At 43.4% G+C, this 19,131-nt stretch overlaps 2 long non-coding RNA genes and 1 pseudogene across 35 annotated transcripts; 2 read left to right on the top strand and 1 right to left on the bottom strand.

The window, feature by feature from the left end:
* The window catches only part of LOC127927814 (DIS3-like exonuclease 1), a 63,439-nt pseudogene extending 44,557 nt beyond the window's left edge, over positions 1-18,882 (top strand).
* On the top strand, positions 12,012-14,137 carry LOC127927811 (uncharacterized). 31 transcript variants are annotated; one of them, XR_008129128.1, is made up of 7 exons: positions 12,013-12,179; positions 12,259-12,559; positions 12,602-12,773; positions 13,222-13,475; positions 13,520-13,859; positions 13,902-14,030; positions 14,075-14,137. It is a non-coding gene; the product is annotated as an uncharacterized LOC127927811 (long non-coding RNA). The 31 variants fall into 31 exon arrangements; XR_008129149.1 differs by lacking the exon at positions 14,075-14,137 and having other exon boundaries at positions 12,259-12,387; positions 12,474-12,559; positions 13,902-14,063; XR_008129146.1 differs by lacking the exon at positions 14,075-14,137 and having other exon boundaries at positions 12,259-12,387; positions 12,431-12,559; positions 13,902-14,063.
* LOC127927812 (uncharacterized) lies at positions 16,349-17,944 on the bottom strand. Of its 4 annotated transcripts, XR_008129158.1 has the most exons (3): positions 17,098-17,277; positions 16,726-16,788; positions 16,349-16,540 (listed from the first exon to the last, which is right to left on the bottom strand). It is a non-coding gene; the product is annotated as an uncharacterized LOC127927812 (long non-coding RNA). The 4 variants fall into 4 exon arrangements; XR_008129156.1 differs by lacking the exons at positions 16,726-16,788; positions 17,098-17,277 and adding an exon at positions 17,430-17,944; XR_008129157.1 differs by lacking the exon at positions 16,726-16,788 and having other exon boundaries at positions 17,082-17,284.
* Positions 18,883-19,131: the final 249 nt, after the last annotated feature.

Raw genomic sequence — 19,131 nt, 5'->3', positions numbered from 1 at the left:
ATAGTATAATACATCATCCTCATAGAGATCTGTATCCAGGTAGGTTATAGTATAATACACCATCCTCATAGAGATCTGTATCCAGTTATAGTATAATACACCATCCTCATAGAGATCTGTATCCAGTTATAGTATAATACACCATCCTCATAGAGATCTGTATCCAGGTAGGTTATAGTATAATACACCATCCTCATAGAGATCTGTATCCAGGTAGGTTATAGTATAATACACCATCCTCATAGAGATCTGTATCCAGTTATAGTATAATACACCATCCTCATAGAGATCTGTATCCAGTTATAGTATAATACACCATCCTCATAGAGATCTGTATCCAGGTAGGGTATAGTATAATACACCATCCTCATAGAGATCTGTATCCAGGTATAGTATAATACACCATCCTCATAGAGATCTGTATCCAGGTAGGTTATAGTATAATACACCATCCTCATAGAGATCTGTATCCAGGTAGGTTATAGTATAATACACCATCCTCATAGAGATCTGTATCCAGGTAGGTTCTAGTAAAGTCAGTCTTTGCACTAAGATGTCAATTGTTGTCCTTACTTCCATAAACTTGTCCCTTTAGGAGACCCTGTAGATGCAGCGGAGTACTTATGTAGAAATTAGGCTTTTTTTAGTTTTTAAATGTATATTTCTTGTTGTGTGTGTCTACATGTCCCTGTATGTTGATGTATGCGTCGCTGCGTATCTGTTTGTGTGTTTCTAGCTCGGTGAGATGCCAGTGTCCTCCCCTGAGAGCCCCTGGTCGGTAGACCCCGCTGAGGTGATTACCAGACGGGATCTGAGACAAACCCACCTGGTGTTCAGCGTCGACCCTCGGGGCTGTGAGGACGTAGACGACACCCTGTCCATACGCAGCCTCCCCCCCGGCCCGCGGGGTGAGAGGTTAGAGCTGGGCGTTCACATCGCTGACGTCACACACTTTGTTAAAGAGGGGTCCCTGACAGACCTGGAGGCTCGCGCTAGGTGAGAGGGAGAGGGGGGGAGTGAATGTGTTTGAGTGTCTGTGAGGCATGTGCCAGGTCCTCCCTATATTTAAATAAAGAAAACATGTATTAACTCCTCCACCCCCCTCTTCATATATCTTCCTCTTCGGACATATATCTTCCTCTTCGGGGACATATATCTTCCTCTTCGGGGGACATATATCTTCCTCTTCGGGGATATATATCTTCCTCTTCGGGGGACATATATCTTCCTCTTCGAAGGACATATATCTTCCTCTTCGGGGACATATATCTTCCTCTTCGAAGGACATATATCTTCCTCTTCGGGGACATATATCTTCCTCTTCGGGGACATATATCTTCCTCCTCTTCGAAGGACATATATCTTCCTCCTCTTCGAAGGACATATATCTTCCTCCTCTTCAGGGGACATATATCTTCCTCTTCGGAGGACATATATCTTCCTCCTCTTCGGAGGACATATATCTTCCTCCTCTTCGGGGGACATATCTTCCTCCTCTTCGGAGGACATATATCTTCCTCCTCTTCGGGGACATATATCTTCCTCCTCTTCGGGGACATATATCTTCCTCCTCATCGGAGGACATATATCTTCCTCCTCTTCGGGGACATATATCTTCCTCTTTCGGGACATATATCTTCCTCCTCTTCGGGGGACATATATCTTCTTCCTCTTCGGAGGACATCTTCCTCCTCTTCGAAGGACATATATCTTCCTCCTCTTCGGAGGACATATATCTTCCTCCTCTTCGGAGGACATATATCTTCTTCCTCTTCGGAGGACATATATCTTCTTCCTCTTCGGAGGACATATATCTTCCTCCTCTTCGGGGGACATATATCTTCCTCCTCTTCGGGGGACATATATCTTCCTCCTCTTCGGGGGACATATACATATGTTTTACATACACGGTACCTTGATATAAAGCAGTCACATGACCCTCTCAGCCCATCCCAACCTAGCACCATAGACCACCCTCTCAGCCCATCCCACCCTATCACCATAGACCACCCTCTCAGCCCATCCCAACCTATCACCATAGACCACCCTCTCAGCCCATCCCACCTATTACCATAGACCACCCTCTCAGCCCATCCCAACCTATCACCATAGACCACCTTCTCAGCCCATCCCACCTATCACCATAGACCACCCTCTCAGCCCATCCCAACCTATCACCATAGACCACCCTCTCAGCCCATCCCAACCTATCACCATAGACCACCCTCAGCCCATCCCACCTATCACCATAGACCACCCTCTCAGCCCATCCCAACCTATCACCATAGACCACCCTCTCAGCCCATCCCAACCTATCACCATCCACCTTCTGAGCCCATCCCACCTATCACCATTCTCAGCCCGGTGACCAGAAACAAGCTACATAGTAGCAATACAGAATAAATTATTTAGTGATTTGGTCTCTTCGCAACAAAATCTTCAGAGCTGAGATTGTTCTGTGCCCCATATATATAGCATTCTGTTGGTGGCAAGGATTCTATACAGTAACTTAAATTGAAAAACTCAGTGTTGAATCAAGTGGGTTTATTGTAGCAGTTCATAAACCATGGAATCAGTACATTGCAAATCTCCTGGCGCATCTGTCAACATGTTTGTCCTCAGATGAAACTGGTATATATTGTCTTTTATGCCAGTTCCTTTCAGCCAATTAGTATCATTAATAATGACAGACAAACTAGTTCCCTGCCGTCTCCCTTTTCCACTCGCCTCCTCCATTTTTGTGGTCGGCTGCAATCAGTTGGTTGTACGTTTGGATCTTTCCTATATTTTCGATAACTGCGTATGTGACATAACTCCTACATTTCTATTCATAATATCATTAATAAATATAATACCAGTTTTTTTTTTTTCCATAAAGATTTTTTTAAATTCATCAGTATATTTCAGTTTAACCATGACATTTGATGTAATATTTGTTCTATATTTTCTGGAGGATAAAACTGAAATTGTACCCAGCTTTTGTACGGCTTGTTTAAGAAAGGACATATATCATTTCCTTTCCAAAAAAACATGCAATTAATGGATCTTTGAGTACATCAAAAAGGTCTGATATACCCCTACTGGCATACCATCAAGCCCTGTTCTGGGTGGCTACCCTGGGTGGCTACCCTGCCACCCAGGAACATTTTGAGGCAATAAAATATTTTGGTGGTTAGAGTGTTGGACTAGTAACCGGAAGGTTGCAAGTTCAAACCCGAGCTGACAAGGTTTTGTGGTCCTTCTGTAGCACAGTTGGTAGAGCATGGCGCTTGTAACGCCAGGGTGGGTTCGATTCCCGGGACCACCCATACGTAGAATGTATGCACACATGACTGTAAGTCGCTTTGGATAAAAGCGTCTGCTAAATGGCATATATTATTATTATATTAAGGTCGTTCTGCCCCTGAACAAGGCAGTTAACCCACTGTTCCTAGGCCTTGAAAATAAGAATTTGTTCTTAACTCTTGCCTAGTTAAATAAAGGCAAAAAATAATAATAATAATAATCTGAGAAGTTGTATTCTGTATAAAGGCAAAAAAGCCATTTTTGAACCAAAGGACGAGCTTTTCTTAATAATCTACTGAAGAACCAATTTGGGTTTAAGTTTAATTTATGCAAAAAAATATTTCATTTTATTTTGATTGCTAAGCCTGACAAAATTAAATGTGCCTATTTATACAATGAATATGAGTTTGGGGGCTAAAATTATTCAATATTAAAGCTTCCTCACTAAAAGCTTTATTCATACACATATGATTTAAAAAATGAGTCATCTGGAGTAGGCAGCGCCATTAGTCAGTAAACTGGGATCGGACCAAAGAGTTCATCAATGACAGTGCCATTAGTCAGTAAACTGGGATCAGACCAAAGAGTTCATCAATGACAGCGCCATTAGTCAGTAAACTGGGATCAGACCAAAGAGTTCATCAATGGCAGTGCCATTAGTCAGTAAACCCCAAAGAGTTCATCAATGGCAGTGCCATTAGTCAGTAAACTGGGATCAGACCAAAGAGTTCATCAATGACAGCGCCATTAGTCAGTAAACTGGGATCAGACCAAAGAGTTCATCAATGGTAGCGCCATTAGTCAGTAAACTGGGATCAGACCAAAGAGTTCATCAATGGCACAGACCAAAGAGTTCATCAATGACAGCGCCATTAGTCAGTAAACTGGGATCGGACCAAAGAGTTCATCAATGGCAGTGCCATTAGTCAGTAAACTGGGATCAGACCAAAGAGTTCATCAATGACAGCGCCATTAGTCAGTAAACTGGGATCAGACCAAAGAGTTCATCAATGGCAGCGCCATTAGTCAGTAAACTGGGATCAGACCAAAGAGTTCATCAATGGCAGTGCCATTAGTCAGTAAACTGGGATCAGACCAAAGAGTTCATCAATGACAGCGCCATTAGTCAGTAAACTGGGATCAGACCAAAGAGTTCATCAATGGCAGTGCCATTAGTCAGTAAACTGGGATCAGACCAAAGAGTTCATCAATGGCAGCGCCATTAGTCAGTAAACTGGGATCAGACCAAAGAGTTCATCAATGGCAGTGCCATTAGTCAGTAAACTGGGATCAGACCAAAGAGTTCATCAATGGCTGTGCCATTAGTCAGTAAACTGGGATCGGACCAAAGAGTTCATCAATGGCTGTGCCATTAGTCAGTAAACTGGGATCAGACCAAAGAGTTCATCAATGGCTGTGCCATTAGTCAGTAAACTGGGATCGGACCAAAGAGTTCATCAATGGCTGTGCCATTAGTCAGTAAACTGGGATCAGACCAAAGAGTTCATCAATGACAGTGCCATTAGTCAGTAAACTGGGATCAGACCAAAGAGTTCATCAATGGCAGTGCCATTAGTCAGTAAACTGGGATCGGACCAAAGAGTTCATCAATGGCAGTGCCATTAGTCAGTAAACTGGGATCAGACCACAGAGTTCATCAATGGCAGTGCCATTAGTCAGTAAACTGGGATCAGACCACAGAGTTCATCAATGGCAGTGCCATTAGTCAGTAAACTGGGATCAGACCACAGAGTTCATCAATGGCAGTGCCATTAGTCAGTAAACTGGGATCAGACCACAGAGTTCATCAATGGCAGTGCCATTAGTCAGTAAACTGGGATCAGACCAAAGAGTTCATCAATGACTTAGTCAGTAAACTGGGATCAACCACAGAGTTCATCAATGGCAGTGCCATTAGTCAGTAAACTGGGAAGACCAAGAGTTCATCAATGGCAGTGCCATTAGTCAGTAAACTGGGATCAGACCAAAGAGTTCATCAATGACAGCGCCATTAGTCAGTAAACTGGGATCAGACCAAAGAGTTCATCAATGGCAGTGCCATTAGTCAGTAAACTGGGATCAGACCACAGAGTTCATCAATGACAGCGCCATTAGTCAGTAAACTGGGATCAGACCAAAGAGTTCATCAATGGCAGCGCCATTAGTCAGTAACTGGGATCAGACCACAGAGTTCATCAATGGCAGCGCCATTAGTCAGTAAACTGGGATCAGACCAAAGAGTTCATCAATGGCAGTGCCATTAGTCAGTAAACTGGGATCAGACCACAGAGTTCATCAATGGCAGCGCCATTAGTCAGTAACTGGGATCAGACCACAGAGTTCATCAATGGCAGCGCCATTAGTCAGTAACTGGGATCAGACCACAGAGTTCATCAATGGCAGCGCCATTAGTCAGTAACTGGGATCAGACCACAGAGTTCATCAATGGCAGTGCCATTAGTCAGTAAACTGGGATCAGACCACAGAGTTCATCAATGGCAGCGCCATTAGTCAGTAAACTGGGATCAGACCAAAGAGTTCATCAATGACAGCGCCATTAGTCAGTAAACTGGGATCAGACCAAAGAGTTCATCAATGGCAGTGCCATTAGTCAGTAAACTGGGACCAGACCACAGAGTTCATCAATGGCAGCGCCATTAGTCAGTAACTGGGATCAGACCACAGAGTTCATCAATGGCAGCGCCATTAGTCAGTAACTGGGATCAGACCACAGAGTTCATCAATGGCAGTGCCATTAGTCAGTAAACTGGGATCAGACCAAAGAGTTCATCAATGGCAGCGCCATTAGTCAGTAAACTGGGATCAGACCAAAGAGTTCATCAATGACAGCGCCATTAGTCAGTAAACTGGGATCAGACCAAAGAGTTCATCAATGGCAGCGCCATTAGTCAGTAAACTGGGATCAGACCAAAGAGTTCATCAATGGCAGCGCCATTAGTCAGTAAACTGGGATCAGACCACAGAGTTCATCAATGGCAGTGCCATTAGTCAGTAAACTGGGATCGGACCAAAGAGTTCATCAATGGCAGTGCCATTAGTCAGTAAACTGGGATCAGACCAAAGAGTTCATCAATGACAGCGCCATTAGTCAGTAAACTGGGATCAGACCAAAGAGTTCATCAATGGTAGCGCCATTAGTCAGTAAACTGGGATTGGACCAAAGAGTTCATCAATGGCAGTGCCATTAGTCTGTAAACTGGGATCAGACCACAGAGTTCATCAATGACAGTGCCATTAGTCAGTAAACTGGGATCAGACCAAAGAGTTCATCAATGACAGTGCCATTAGTCAGTAAACTGGGATTGGACCAAAGAGTTCATCAATGGCAGTGCCATTAGTCAGTAAACTGGGATCAGACCAAAGAGTTCATCAATGACAGTGCCATTAGTCAGTAAACTGGGATCAGACCAAAGAGTTCATCAATGACAGCGCCATTAGTCAGTAAACTGGGATTGGACCAAAGAGTTCATCAATGGCAGTGCCATTAGTCAGTAAACTGGGATTGGACCAAAGAGTTCATCAATGGCAGTGCCATTAGTCAGTAAACTGGGATCAGACCAAAGAGTTCATCAATGGCAGTGCCATTAGTCAGTAAACTGGGATCAGACCAAAGAGTTCATCAATGGTAGCGCCATTAGTCAGTAAACTGGGATCAGACCACAGAGTTCATCAATGGCAGCGCCATTAGTCAGTAAACTGGGATTGGACAGTTCATCAATGGCAATTAGTCAGTAAACTGGGATCAGACCAAAGAGTTCATCAATGGCAGCGCCATTAGTCAGTAAACTGGGATCAGACCAAAGAGTTCATCAATGGCAGTGCCATTAGTCAGTAAACTGGGATCAGACCAAAGAGTTCATCAATGGCAGCGCCATTAGTCAGTAAACTGGGATCAGACCAAAGAGTTCATCAATGGCAGCGCCATTAGTCAGTAAACTGGGATCGGACCAAAGAGTTCATCAATGACAGCGCCATTAGTCAGTAAACTGGGATCAGACCAAAGAGTTCATCAATGGCAGCGCCATTAGTCAGTAAACTGGGATCAGACCAAAGAGTTCATCAATGACAGCGCCATTAGTCAGTAAACTGGGATCAGACCAAAGAGTTCATCAATGGCAGTGCCATTAGTCAGTAAACTGGGATCGGACCAAAGAGTTCATCAATTTGATTTTACCAGAAATATACAACTATTTACCTCTCCATGGTTGCAGAATCTTATCTATTTTTGCTAACTTTCTATTTAAATTAATTGTGGTAAATTCATTCATATTTTTTTGAGATGTGAATACCAAGTATGTCTACTTCACCATCCACCCATTTTATTAGTAACCTACAAGGTAGTGTAAACACTGAGTTTTCTAACAATCCAATACGTAATATGGTTCACTTGTCATAATTAGGTTGTAATCCAGAGAGGCTAGAAAAGGGATCAAGATATTCAACAAGACTGTACAGGGATCCAGGTTGAGACTGTACAGGGATCCAGGTTGAGACTGTACAGGGATCCAGAATGAGACTGTACAGGGATCCAGAATGAGACTGTACAGGGATCCAGAATGAGACTGTACAGGGATCCAGAATGAGACTGTACAGGGATCCAGGTTGAGACTGTACAGGGATCCAGATTGAGACTGTACAGGGATCCAGAATGAGACTGTAGATCTGAGACTGTACAGGGATCCAGATTGAGACTGTACAGGGACTGTACAGGGATCCAGGTGAGACTGTACAGGGATCCAGAATGAGACTGTACATGGATCCAGATTGAGACTGTACAGGGATCCAGAATGAGACTGTACAGGGATCCAGAATGAGACTGTACAGGGATCCAGATTGAGACTGTACAGGGATCCAGAATGAGACTGTACAGGGATCCAGAATGAGACTGTACAGGGATCCAGAATGAGACTGTACAGGGATCCAGATTGAGACTGTACAGGGATCCAGAATGAGACTGTACAGGGATCCAGATTGAGACTGTACAGGGATCCAGAATGAGACTGTACAGGGATCCAGAATGAGACTGTACAGGGATCCAGAATGAGACTGTACAGGGATCCAGATTGAGACTGTACAGGGATCCAGAATGAGACTGTACAGGGATCCAGAATGAGACTGTACAGGGATCCAGAATGAGACTGTACAGGGATCCAGAATGAGACTGTACAGGGATCCAGATTGCGGACTTAAGAAAAGAACTAGAGTCATCGGTATACATTGACACTTTAGTTTTTACCCCCTGGATTTCCTTGATGTTCTTGATGCATCCAATTTGAATAGCTGGCATTTCAATGGCCATAATAAATAGATATGGAGACAACGGACAGCCTTGTGTTACTCCTCTTAAAAACTCTATATTTTCTGACAAGTCACTATTATTTACTATTTTACACCTGGGGTTGCTGTACATAACTTTAACCCTTTGGATAAGAGATTCACCAAAAATTAAAGTAATCCATTAACTCTCGTCGTACTTTATCAAACGCCTTTTCAAAATCTGCTATGAAGACCAGACCTGGTATCTTCGATTATTTCAAGAAATTGTCGTACATTATCTCCAATATATCGTCCATGTAAAAAACAATATTTGGTAAAAAAACTTTTTTATTCAATGCGCTACACATTTTACCAGGCTTCTCGCATCACAACATAGAAGTGTTAGAGGCCTCCAGTGTTTTAAATAGACTGGATCTTTATACCACCTGGGTCCTGTTTTAGTAGTAATGACATCAGACCTTCTTGTTGAGTACCTGAAAGTCTACCGTTTGTATTAGAGTAATTAAAACATGCTAATAATGGATCTTTGAGTATGTAAAAAAAAAAGGTCTGATATACTTCTACTGGTATACCATCAAGCCCTGGTGTTTTACCATCAAGCCCTGATGTTTTACCATCAAGCCCTGGTGTTTTACCATCAAGCCCTGATGTTTTACCATCAAGCCCTGGTGTTTTACCATCAAGACATGATGTTTTACCATCAAGCCCTGGTGTTTTACCATCAAGCCCTGATGTTTTACCATCAAGCCCTGGTGTTTTACCATCAAGCCCTGATGTTTTACCATCAAGCCCTGGTGTTTTACCATCAAGCCCTGATGGTTTACCATCAAGCCCTGGTGTTTTACCATCAAGCCCTGGTGTTTTACCATCAAGCCCTTGTGTTTTACCATCAAGCCCTGGTGTTTTACCATCAAGCTATGGAAGGTGTTTTTCCAGACTGAAAATATTTTATTGCCTCAAAATGTTCCTCTTCTGTAAGTTGGCCTTCACACAGGTCTTTCTGTAAATGTGTTCATTTGACATTATTATTATTATTATTATTAGGAAATAAATCCTTACAGTTCACATCATTCAGTGGAAATGGAGGAGACTGAAAAGAAAACATATGCTTAAAATATTTAGCTTCCTCTTTCAAAATATAATTTGGTGAATCATTTTTATTTAACCTTTATTTAACTAGGCAAGTCAGTTAAGAACAAATTCTTATTTTCAATTGACGGCCTGGGAACAGTGGGTTAACTGCCTGTTCAGGGGCAGAACGACAGATTTGTACCTTGTCAGCTCGGGGGTTTAAACTTGCAACCTTCCGGTTACTAGTCCAACGCTCTAACCACTAGGCTACCTGCTGGTTACTAGTCCAACGCTCTAACCGCTAGGCTACCTGCTGGTTACTAGTCCAACGCTCTAACCGCTAGGCTACCTGCTGGTTACTAGTCCAACGCTCTAACCGCTAGGCTACCTGCTGGTTACTAGTCCAACGCTCTAACCGCTAGGCTACCTGCTGGTTACTAGTCCAACGCTCTAACCGCTAGGCTACCTGCTGGTTACTAGTCCAACGCTCTAACCACTAGGCTACCTGCTGGTTACTAGTCCAACGCTCTAACCGCTAGGCTACCTGCTGGTTACTAGTCCAACACTCTAACCGCTAGGCTACCTGCTGGTTACTAGTCCAACGCTCTAACCGCTAGGCTACCCTGCCCTCAGGGGCAGTTAACCCACTGTTGGATATCTCCTCCCTTAAAGTGACCCTGGAATACCCACTTCCCCAAAAGTCAACAGCTCTGACACGTCCCTCCTGTCCGTCTCCCTCCCCCAGTCTGACAGACAGTACGGTCTGATGTTGTGGGGTCAGTCGCCCCCTGCTGGGGACTGTGTTAGCTCCAGTAAACTCTTTCTTCTGTCATGTTCTCAGGGCCACCACGTACTACCTGGCTGACCGCCGGTATGACATGCTGCCTGCTGTCCTCAGTGCTGACCTCTGCTCTCTGCTGGGAGGGGTGGACAGGTGAGAGATCAACACTTACTGACTCCACAACACACTGACCTGACTCTGACCTCTGCTGGGAGGAGTGCACAGGTAGAAGAACAACACTTACTGACACCACAACACACTGACCTCTGACCTCTGCTGGGAGGGGTGGACAGGTGAAGGAACAACACTTACTGACTCCACAACACACTGACCTCTGACCTCTGCTGGGAGGAGTGGACAGGTGAAGGAACAACACCTACTTACACCACAACACACTGACCTCTGACCTCTGCTCTGTAAACCTCAGTGAAGTTCATCAGGATGATTCATTTAGTCTTAGGTCACTCTCATAACGTTGGTTGGAACTAACAGGTAGTCTGAGGCTGTATGTCCGTGCCTCATTAACAGCTGTCCGTGTGTCCCTCTGTCCGTGTGTCCCTCTGTCCGTGTGTCCCTCTGTCCGTGTGTCCCTCTGTCCCTCCCTCTGTGTCCCTCTGTGCGTGTCCGTGTGTCCCTCTGTGTGTGTCCCTCTGTCCGTGTGTCCCTCTGTCCCTCCCTCTGTGTCCCTCTGTCCGTGTCCGTGTGTCCCTCTGTGTGTGTCCCTCTGTCCGTGTGTCCCTCTGTCCCTCCCTCTGTGTCCTGCTGTCCTCTGTGTCCCTCTGTGTGTCTCTGTGTCTCTGTGCTGTCCCTCTGTGCGTGTCCGTGTGTCCCTCTGGTGTGTCCCTCTGTGCGTCACTGTCCGTGTGTACTGTCCTGTCCCAACCCTGACCTCTGACCTCTGCTGGGTGTGTGTCCTCTGTCCGTGTCCTCCTGTCCGGTGAAGAACGTGTCCCTGTGTCCGTGTGTCTGACACCCTCAGTCTGTGTCCCACTGACCCTCTGTTTGTCCCTCTGCTGGGAGGGGTGGTCCCATCATGTTATAATACTGCTGAATGGAGAACCAGAGGTCCCATCTGTTATAATACTGCTGAATGGAGAGGGGTGCAGAGGGAGGAGTCCCATCATGTTATACACTGCTGAATGGAGACTGACCTCTGTCCCTCTGTTATAAACCTGCTGGAAGTTCATCAGAGATGATTCATTTGTTATAGGTCACTCTGTGGAGAGGAGTTGTCCAGGTATGCCATGTTACCTGGATAACCCTGCTGAATGGAGAGGTCTGAGGCCCATCATGTCCGTACCTGCTGAATAGAGGAGCTTTACCGAACTGGTCCCATCTGTCAATGGAGAATCCGAGGTCCCAGAACAGGTACCATCATGTTTTAATACTGCTGAATGGAGAGGAGACAGAGGTCCCATCATGTTTAATACTGCTGAGTGGAGAGGAGACAGAGGTCCCATCATGTTATAATACTGCTGAATGGAGAGGTCAGAGGTCCCATCATGTTATAATACTGCTGAATGGAGAGGAGACAGAGTCCCATCATGTTATAATACTGCTGAATGGAGAGTCAGAGGTCCCATCATGTTATAATACTGCTGGAGAGGAGACAGAGGTCCCATCATGTTATAATACTGCTGAATGGAGAGGAGACAGAGGTCCCATCATGTTATAATACTGCTGAATGGAGAGGAGACAGAGGTCCCATCATGTTATAATACTGCTGAATGGAGAGGAGACAGAGGTCCCATCATGTTATAATACTGCTGAATGAGAGAGGCAGAGGTCCATCATGTTATAATACTGCTGGAGAGGAGACAGAGGTCCCATCATGTTATAATACTGCTGAATGGAGAGGAGACAGAGGTCCCATCATGTTATAATACTGCTGAATGGAGAGGAGACAGAGGTCCCATCATGTTATAATACTGCTGAATGGAGAGGAGACAGAGGTCCCATCATGTTATAATACTGCTGAATGGAGAGGAGGCAGAGGTCCCATCATGTTATAATACTGCTGAATGGAGAGGAGACAGAGGTCCCATCATGTTATAATACTGCTGAATGGAGAGGAGACAGAGGTCCCATCATGTTATAATACTGCTGAATGGAGAGGAGACAGAGGTCCCATCATGTTATAATACTGCTGAATGGAGAGAGACAGAGGTCCCATCATGTTATAATACTGCTGAATGGAGAGGAGACAGAGGTCCCATCATGTTATAATACTGCTGAATGGAGAGGAGACAGAGGTCCCATCATGTTATAATACTGCTGAATGGAGAGGAGACAGAGGTCCCATCATGTTATAATACTGCTGAATGGAGAGGAGACAGAGGTCCCATCATGTTATAATACTGCTGGAGTGTACCATCATGTTATAATACCCTGCTCTGGCTGAAAGTGTGTACCCTTCATGTCTATAATACTGCTGAATGGAGAGGAGACAGAGGTCCCATCATGTCCAGGCTGAATGGAGAGGCTGTCAGTAGGGGACCCTTCATGTTATAATACTGCTGAATGCTGAACAAGTAGTGCAGAGGTCCCATCATGTTATAATACTGCTGAATGGAGAATCCCATCATGTTATAGTGCTACTATGAACTGGAGAGGCTACCATCATGTTATAATACTGCTGAATGGAGTAGGAGACAGAGGTCCCATCATGTTATAATACTGCTGAATGGAGAGGCTGACAAAGTAGGTACCATCATGTTTTAATACTGCTGAGTGGAGGGAGACAGAGGTACCATCATGTTTTAATACTGCTGAAAGAGGAGACAGAGGTCCCATCATGTTATAATACTGCTGAATGGAGAGGAGACAGAGGTCCCATCATGTTATAATACTGCTGAATGGAGAGGAGACAGAGGTCCCATCATGTTATAATACTGCTGGAGAGGAGACAGAGGTCCCATCATGTTATAATACTGCTGAATGGAGAGGAGACAGAGGTCCCATCATGTTATAATACTGCTGAATGGAGAGGAGACAGAGGTCCCATCATGTTATAATACTGCTGAATGGAGAGGAGACAGAGGTTTTTATCATGTTATAATACTGCTGAATGGAGAGGAGACAGAGGTCCCATCATGTTATAATACTGCTGAATGGAGAGGAGACAGAGGTACCATCATGTTATAATACTGCTGGAGAGGAGACAGAGGTCCCATCATGTTATAATACTGCTGAATGGAGAGGAGACAGAGGTACCATCATGTTATAATACTGCTGAATGGAGAGGAGACAGAGGTACCATCATGTTATAATACTGCTGAATGGAGAGGAGACAGAGGTCCCATCATGTTATAATACTGCTGAATGGAGAGGAGACAGAGGTCCCATCATGTTATAATACTGCTGAATGGAGAGGAGACAGAGGTCCCATCATGTTATAATACTGCTGAATGGAGAGGAGACAGAGGTTTCATCATGTTATAATACTGCTGAATGGAGAGGGACAGAGGTCCCATCATGTTATAATACTGCTGAATGGAGAGGAGACAGAGGTACCATCATGTTATAATACTGCTGAATGGAGAGGAGACAGAGGTCCCATCATGTTATAATACTGCTGAATGGAGAGGAGACAGAGGTCCCATCATGTTATAATACTGCTGAATGGAGAGGGAGACAGAGGTCCCATCATGTTATAATACTGCTGAATGGAGAGGAGACAGAGGTCCCATCATGTTATAATAGGTGCTGAATGGAGAGGGACAAAGGCTGTCTAAAGTAATGCACTACCCTTCTCCAGGCTGTCTAAAGTAGTGCACTACCCTTCTCCAGGCTGCCTAAAGTAGTGCACTACCCTTCTCCAGGCTGTCTAAAGTAGTGCACTACCCTTCTCCAGGCTGTCTAAAGTAGTGCACTACCCTTCTCCAGGCTGTCTAATGTTTGACTGTTGTCTACCCTTCTCAGGCTGCCTAAAGTAGTGCACTACCCTTCTCCAGGCTGTCTAAAGTTTGCACTACCCTTCTCCAGGCTGTCTAAAGTAGTGCACTACCCTTCTCCAGGCTGTCTAAAGTAGTGCACTGTCCCTTCTCCAGTAGTCACTACCCTTCTCCAGGCTGTCTAAAGTTTGCACTACCCTTCTCCAGGCTGCCTAAAGTAGTGCACTACCCTTCTCCAGGCTGTCTAAAGTAGTGCACTACCCTTCTCAGGCTGTCTAAAGTAGAACACTACCCTTCTCCAGGCTGTCTAAATGTTTAACTGTGCACTACCCTTCTCAGGCTGTCTAAAGTAGTGCACTACCCTTCTCCAGGCTGTCTAAAGTAGTGCACTACCCTTCTCAGGCTGCCTAAAGTAGTGCACTACCTTTTCCAGGCTGTCTAAAGTAGTTGCACTACCCTTCTCCAGGCTGTCTAAAGTAGTGCACTACCCTTCTCCAGGCTGCCTAAAGTAGTACTACCCTTCTCCAGGCTGTCTAAAGTAGTTTGCACTACCCTTCTCCAGGCTGCCTAAAGTAGTTCACTACCCTTCTCCAGGCTGCCTAAAGTTTGAGTTGCACTACCCTTCTCCAGGCTGACTAAAGTAGTGCACTACCCTTCTCCAGGCTGTCTAAAGTAGTGCACTACCCTTCTCCACGCTGTCTAAAGTAGAGCACTACCCTTCTCAGGCTGTCTAAAGTAGTGCACTACCCTTCTCCAGGCTGTCTAAAGTAGTGTTGTACCCTTCTCCAGGCTGTCTAAAGTAGTGCACTATAGAGGGTAATAGAACAGATGTGTTTTTATGTTCTGGTTTAATTCATCTTATTGTGAAGCCAAAGTGAATTCTTCATTGTGTTGTCAATAAAGTTATATTCTTCTTCTTCTATAGCCAGCTACCACCTGGGAGAGGGATGCCAAGCTGGCCCAGCTCACCCAGGCCCTGTTTGACCCTCACCACGTGGCCAGGTAGGTACTAGAGAGGATTTCTGTTAATCACTGTATCACCCACATGACCAGGTAGGTACTTGAGGGTTTCTGTTAATCATTGTCTCACCCACGTGGCCAGGTGGGTACTAGAGGGTTTCTGTTAATCACTGTATCACCCACATGACCAGGTAGGTACTAGAGGGTTTCTGTTAATCACTGTATCACGCACGTGGCCAGGTAGGTACTAGAGAGGATTTTTGTTAATCATTGTCTCACCCACGTGGCCAGGTAGGTACTAGAGAGGGTTTCTGTTAATCATTGTTGTCTCACCCACGTGGCCAGGTAGGTACTAGAGGGTTTCTGTTAATCACTGTCTCACCCACGTGGCCAGGTAGGTACTAGAGGGTTTCTGTTCATCTTTGTCTCACCCACGTGGCCAGGTGGGTACTAGAGGGTTTCTGTTAATCACTGTCTCACCCACGTGGCCAGGTAGGTACTAGAGTTGGTTTCTGTTAATCATTCTTTGTCAATGATTAGAGAACACTTCCATAAATGACCATACATCTGTCCACCAGACAGCTTGCGGGCCCAGTTTGACAAGGGTCATGGACTGTTGGAGCTGGAGGGGTAGAGGTGAGGTAATGTTTGCAGCTGGATGTTTGGACTGGAACATCACAGCCCTGGTGCCCAGACAGCCACTGGAGGTCCATGAGACGGTGGGGAACAAAACCTTGTAGCAACAGACGTTTGAATTCATATTTCTGTTCACTGTTTTCTTGTGCGACAAAAAAAAAGGTTATCTGTTGTAATGTTTGACAACATCAATTGTTTGACTGTTGTCATGTTTGACTGTTGTAATGTTTGACTGTTGTAATATTTGACTGTTGTAATGTTTGACTGTTGTCATGTTTGTTGTTGTAATGTTTGACTGTTGTAATGTTTGACTGTTGTAATGTTTGACTGTTGTCATGTTTGACTGTTGTCATGTTTGACTGTTGTCATGTTTGACTGTTGTCATGTTTGACTGTTGTCATGTTTGACTGTTGTCATGTTTGACTGTTGTCATGTTTGACTGTTGTCATGTTTGACTGTTGTCATGTTTGACTGTTGTCATGTTTGACTGTTGTCAATGTTTGACTGTTGTCATGTTTGACTGTTGTCATGTTTGACTGTTGTCATGTTTGACTGTTGTAATGTTTGACTGTTGTCATGTTTGACTGTTGTAATGTTTGACTGTTGTAATGTTTGACTGTTGTCATGTTTGACTGTTGTCATGTTTGTTGTAATGTTGTGTTTAATGTTTGACTGTTGTCATGTTTGACTGTTGTAATGTTTGACTGTTGTCATGTTTGACTGTTGTAATGTTTGTTGTTGTTGTAATGTTTGACTGTTGTCATGTTTGTTGTTGTAATGTTTGTTGTTGTCATGTTTGACTGTTGTCATGTTTGACTGTTGTAATGTTTGACTGTTGTAATGTTTGACTGTTGTAATGTTTGACTGTTGTATGTTTGACTGTTGTAATGTTTGACTGTTGTCATGTTTGACTGTTGTAATATTTGACTGTTGTAATGTTTGACTGTTGTAATGTTTGACTGTTGTCATGTTTGACTGTTGTAATGTTTGTTGTTGTAATGTTTGACTGTTGTATGTTTGACTGTTGTAATGTTTGTTGTAATGTTTGACTATTTAATGTTTGTTGTAATGTTTGACTGTTGTAATGTTTGTTGTAATGTTTGTTGTTGTAATGTTTGACTGTTGTAATGTTTGTTGTAATGTTTGTAATGTTTGACTGTTGTCATGTTTGACTGTTGTAATGTTTGACTGTTGTAATGTTTGACTGTTGTAATGTTTGACTGTTGTAATGTTTGACTGTTGTAATGTTTGACTGTTGTAATGTTTGACTGTTGTCATGTTTGACTGTTGTCATGTTTGACTGTTGTCATGTTTGACTGTTGTAATGTTTGACTGTTGTAATGTTTGACTGTTGTCATGTTTGACTTTTGTTGTAATGTTTGTTGTTGTTTGTTGTATGTTTGACTGTTGTAATGTTTGACTGTTGTAATGTTTGACTGTTGTAATGTTTGACTGTTGTAATGTTTGACTGTTGTAATGTTTGCTGAATGTTTGTCATGTTTGACTGTTGTCATGTTTGACTGTTGTAATGTTTGACTGTTGTAATGTTTGACTGTTGTAATGTTTGACTGTTGTCATGTTTGACTGTTGTCATGTTTGACTGTTGTAATGTTTGACTGTTGTAATGTTTGACTGTTGTAATGTTTGACTGTTGTAATGTTTGACTGTTGTAATGTTTGACTGTTGTAATATTTGACTGTTGTAATGTTTGACTGTTGTAATGTTTGACTGTTGTCATGTTTGACTGTTGTAATGTTTGTTGTTGTCATGTTTGTTGTTGTAATGTTTGTTGTTGTAATGTTTGACTGTTGTCATGTTTGACTGTTGTCATGTTTGACTGTTGTAATGTTTGACTGTTGTCATGTTTGACTGTTGTAATGTTTGACTGTTGTAATGTTTGACTGTTGTAATGTTTGACTGTTGTCATGTTTGTTGTTGTAATGTTTGACTGTTGTAATGTTTGACTGTTGTCATGTTTGTTGTTGTAATGTTTGACTGTTGTCATGTTTGACTGTTGTAATGTTTGACTGTTGTAATGTTTGACTGTTGTCATGTTTGACTGTTGTCATGTTTGACTGTTGTCATGTTTGACTGTTGTAATGTTTGACTGTTGTCATGTTTGACTGTTGTAATGTTTTTGTAATGTTTGACTGTTGTTATGTTTGTTTTTGTAATGTTTGTCTGTTGTAATGTTTGACTGTTGTAATGTTTGACTGTTGTAATGTTTGTCTGTTGTCATGTTTGTCTGTTGTAATGTTTGACTGTTGTAATGTTTGTCTGTTGTCATGTTTGACTGTTGTCATGTTTGACTGTTGTCATGTTTGTTTTTGTAATGTTTGACTGTTGTCATGTTTGTTTTTGTAATGTTTGTTGTTATGTTTGTTTTTGTAATGTTTGTCTGTTGTAATGTTTGACTGTTGTAATGTTTGTTGTTGTCATGTTTATTTTTGTAATGTTTGACTGTTGTAATTGACTATTTGAAAAAGTAGAAACCATAGCATGTTTGCCAACGAATCCTGCTTGTCATTGCTATCAAGGGGCGGCAGCGTAGCCTAGTGGTTAGAGCGTTGGGCTAGTAACCGGAAGGTTGCAGTTCAAATCCCGAGCTGACAAGGTACAAATCTGTCGTTCTGCCCCTGAACAGGAGTTAACCCACTGTTCCCAGGCCATCATTGAAAATAAGAATTTGTTCTTAACTGACTTGCCTAGTTAAATAAAGGTAAAATAAAAATACATTAAAAAAGGAGCTAGCCAATGCACATCCAAGCTAACAAGATGGAGATGGGTGTGTTTCCAGGTGGCAGAGTGCATGATCTATGCCAACCACTGGGTGGCCCGGAAGATCCAGGAGAGTTTCCCCCAGCAGGCCTTGCTGCGCCACCACCCGCCCCCACGCCAGGAGTTCTTCAACCAGCTTCAGGACAGTGCCCGGGCACGTGGCTTCACCATAGATACCAGGTATACTGTTACTATGGTGTCACTACCTAACCAGCCATTTAACTATACATAGACACCAGGTATACTGTTACTATGGTGTCACTAACTAACCAGCCATTTAACTATACATAGACACCAGGTATGGTGTCACTAACTAACCAGCCATTTAACTATACATAGACACCAGGTATACTGTTACTAACTAACCAGCCATTTAACTATACATAGACACCAGGTATACTGTTACTAACTAACCAGCCATTTAACTAT

Source organism: Oncorhynchus keta, unplaced genomic scaffold (genome assembly GCF_023373465.1).
Source record: "Oncorhynchus keta strain PuntledgeMale-10-30-2019 unplaced genomic scaffold, Oket_V2 Un_scaffold_17732_pilon_pilon, whole genome shotgun sequence".
Classification (NCBI taxonomy): Eukaryota; Metazoa; Chordata; class Actinopteri; order Salmoniformes; family Salmonidae; genus Oncorhynchus; species Oncorhynchus keta.
This window is presented reverse-complemented; position numbering and strand designations above follow the sequence as displayed.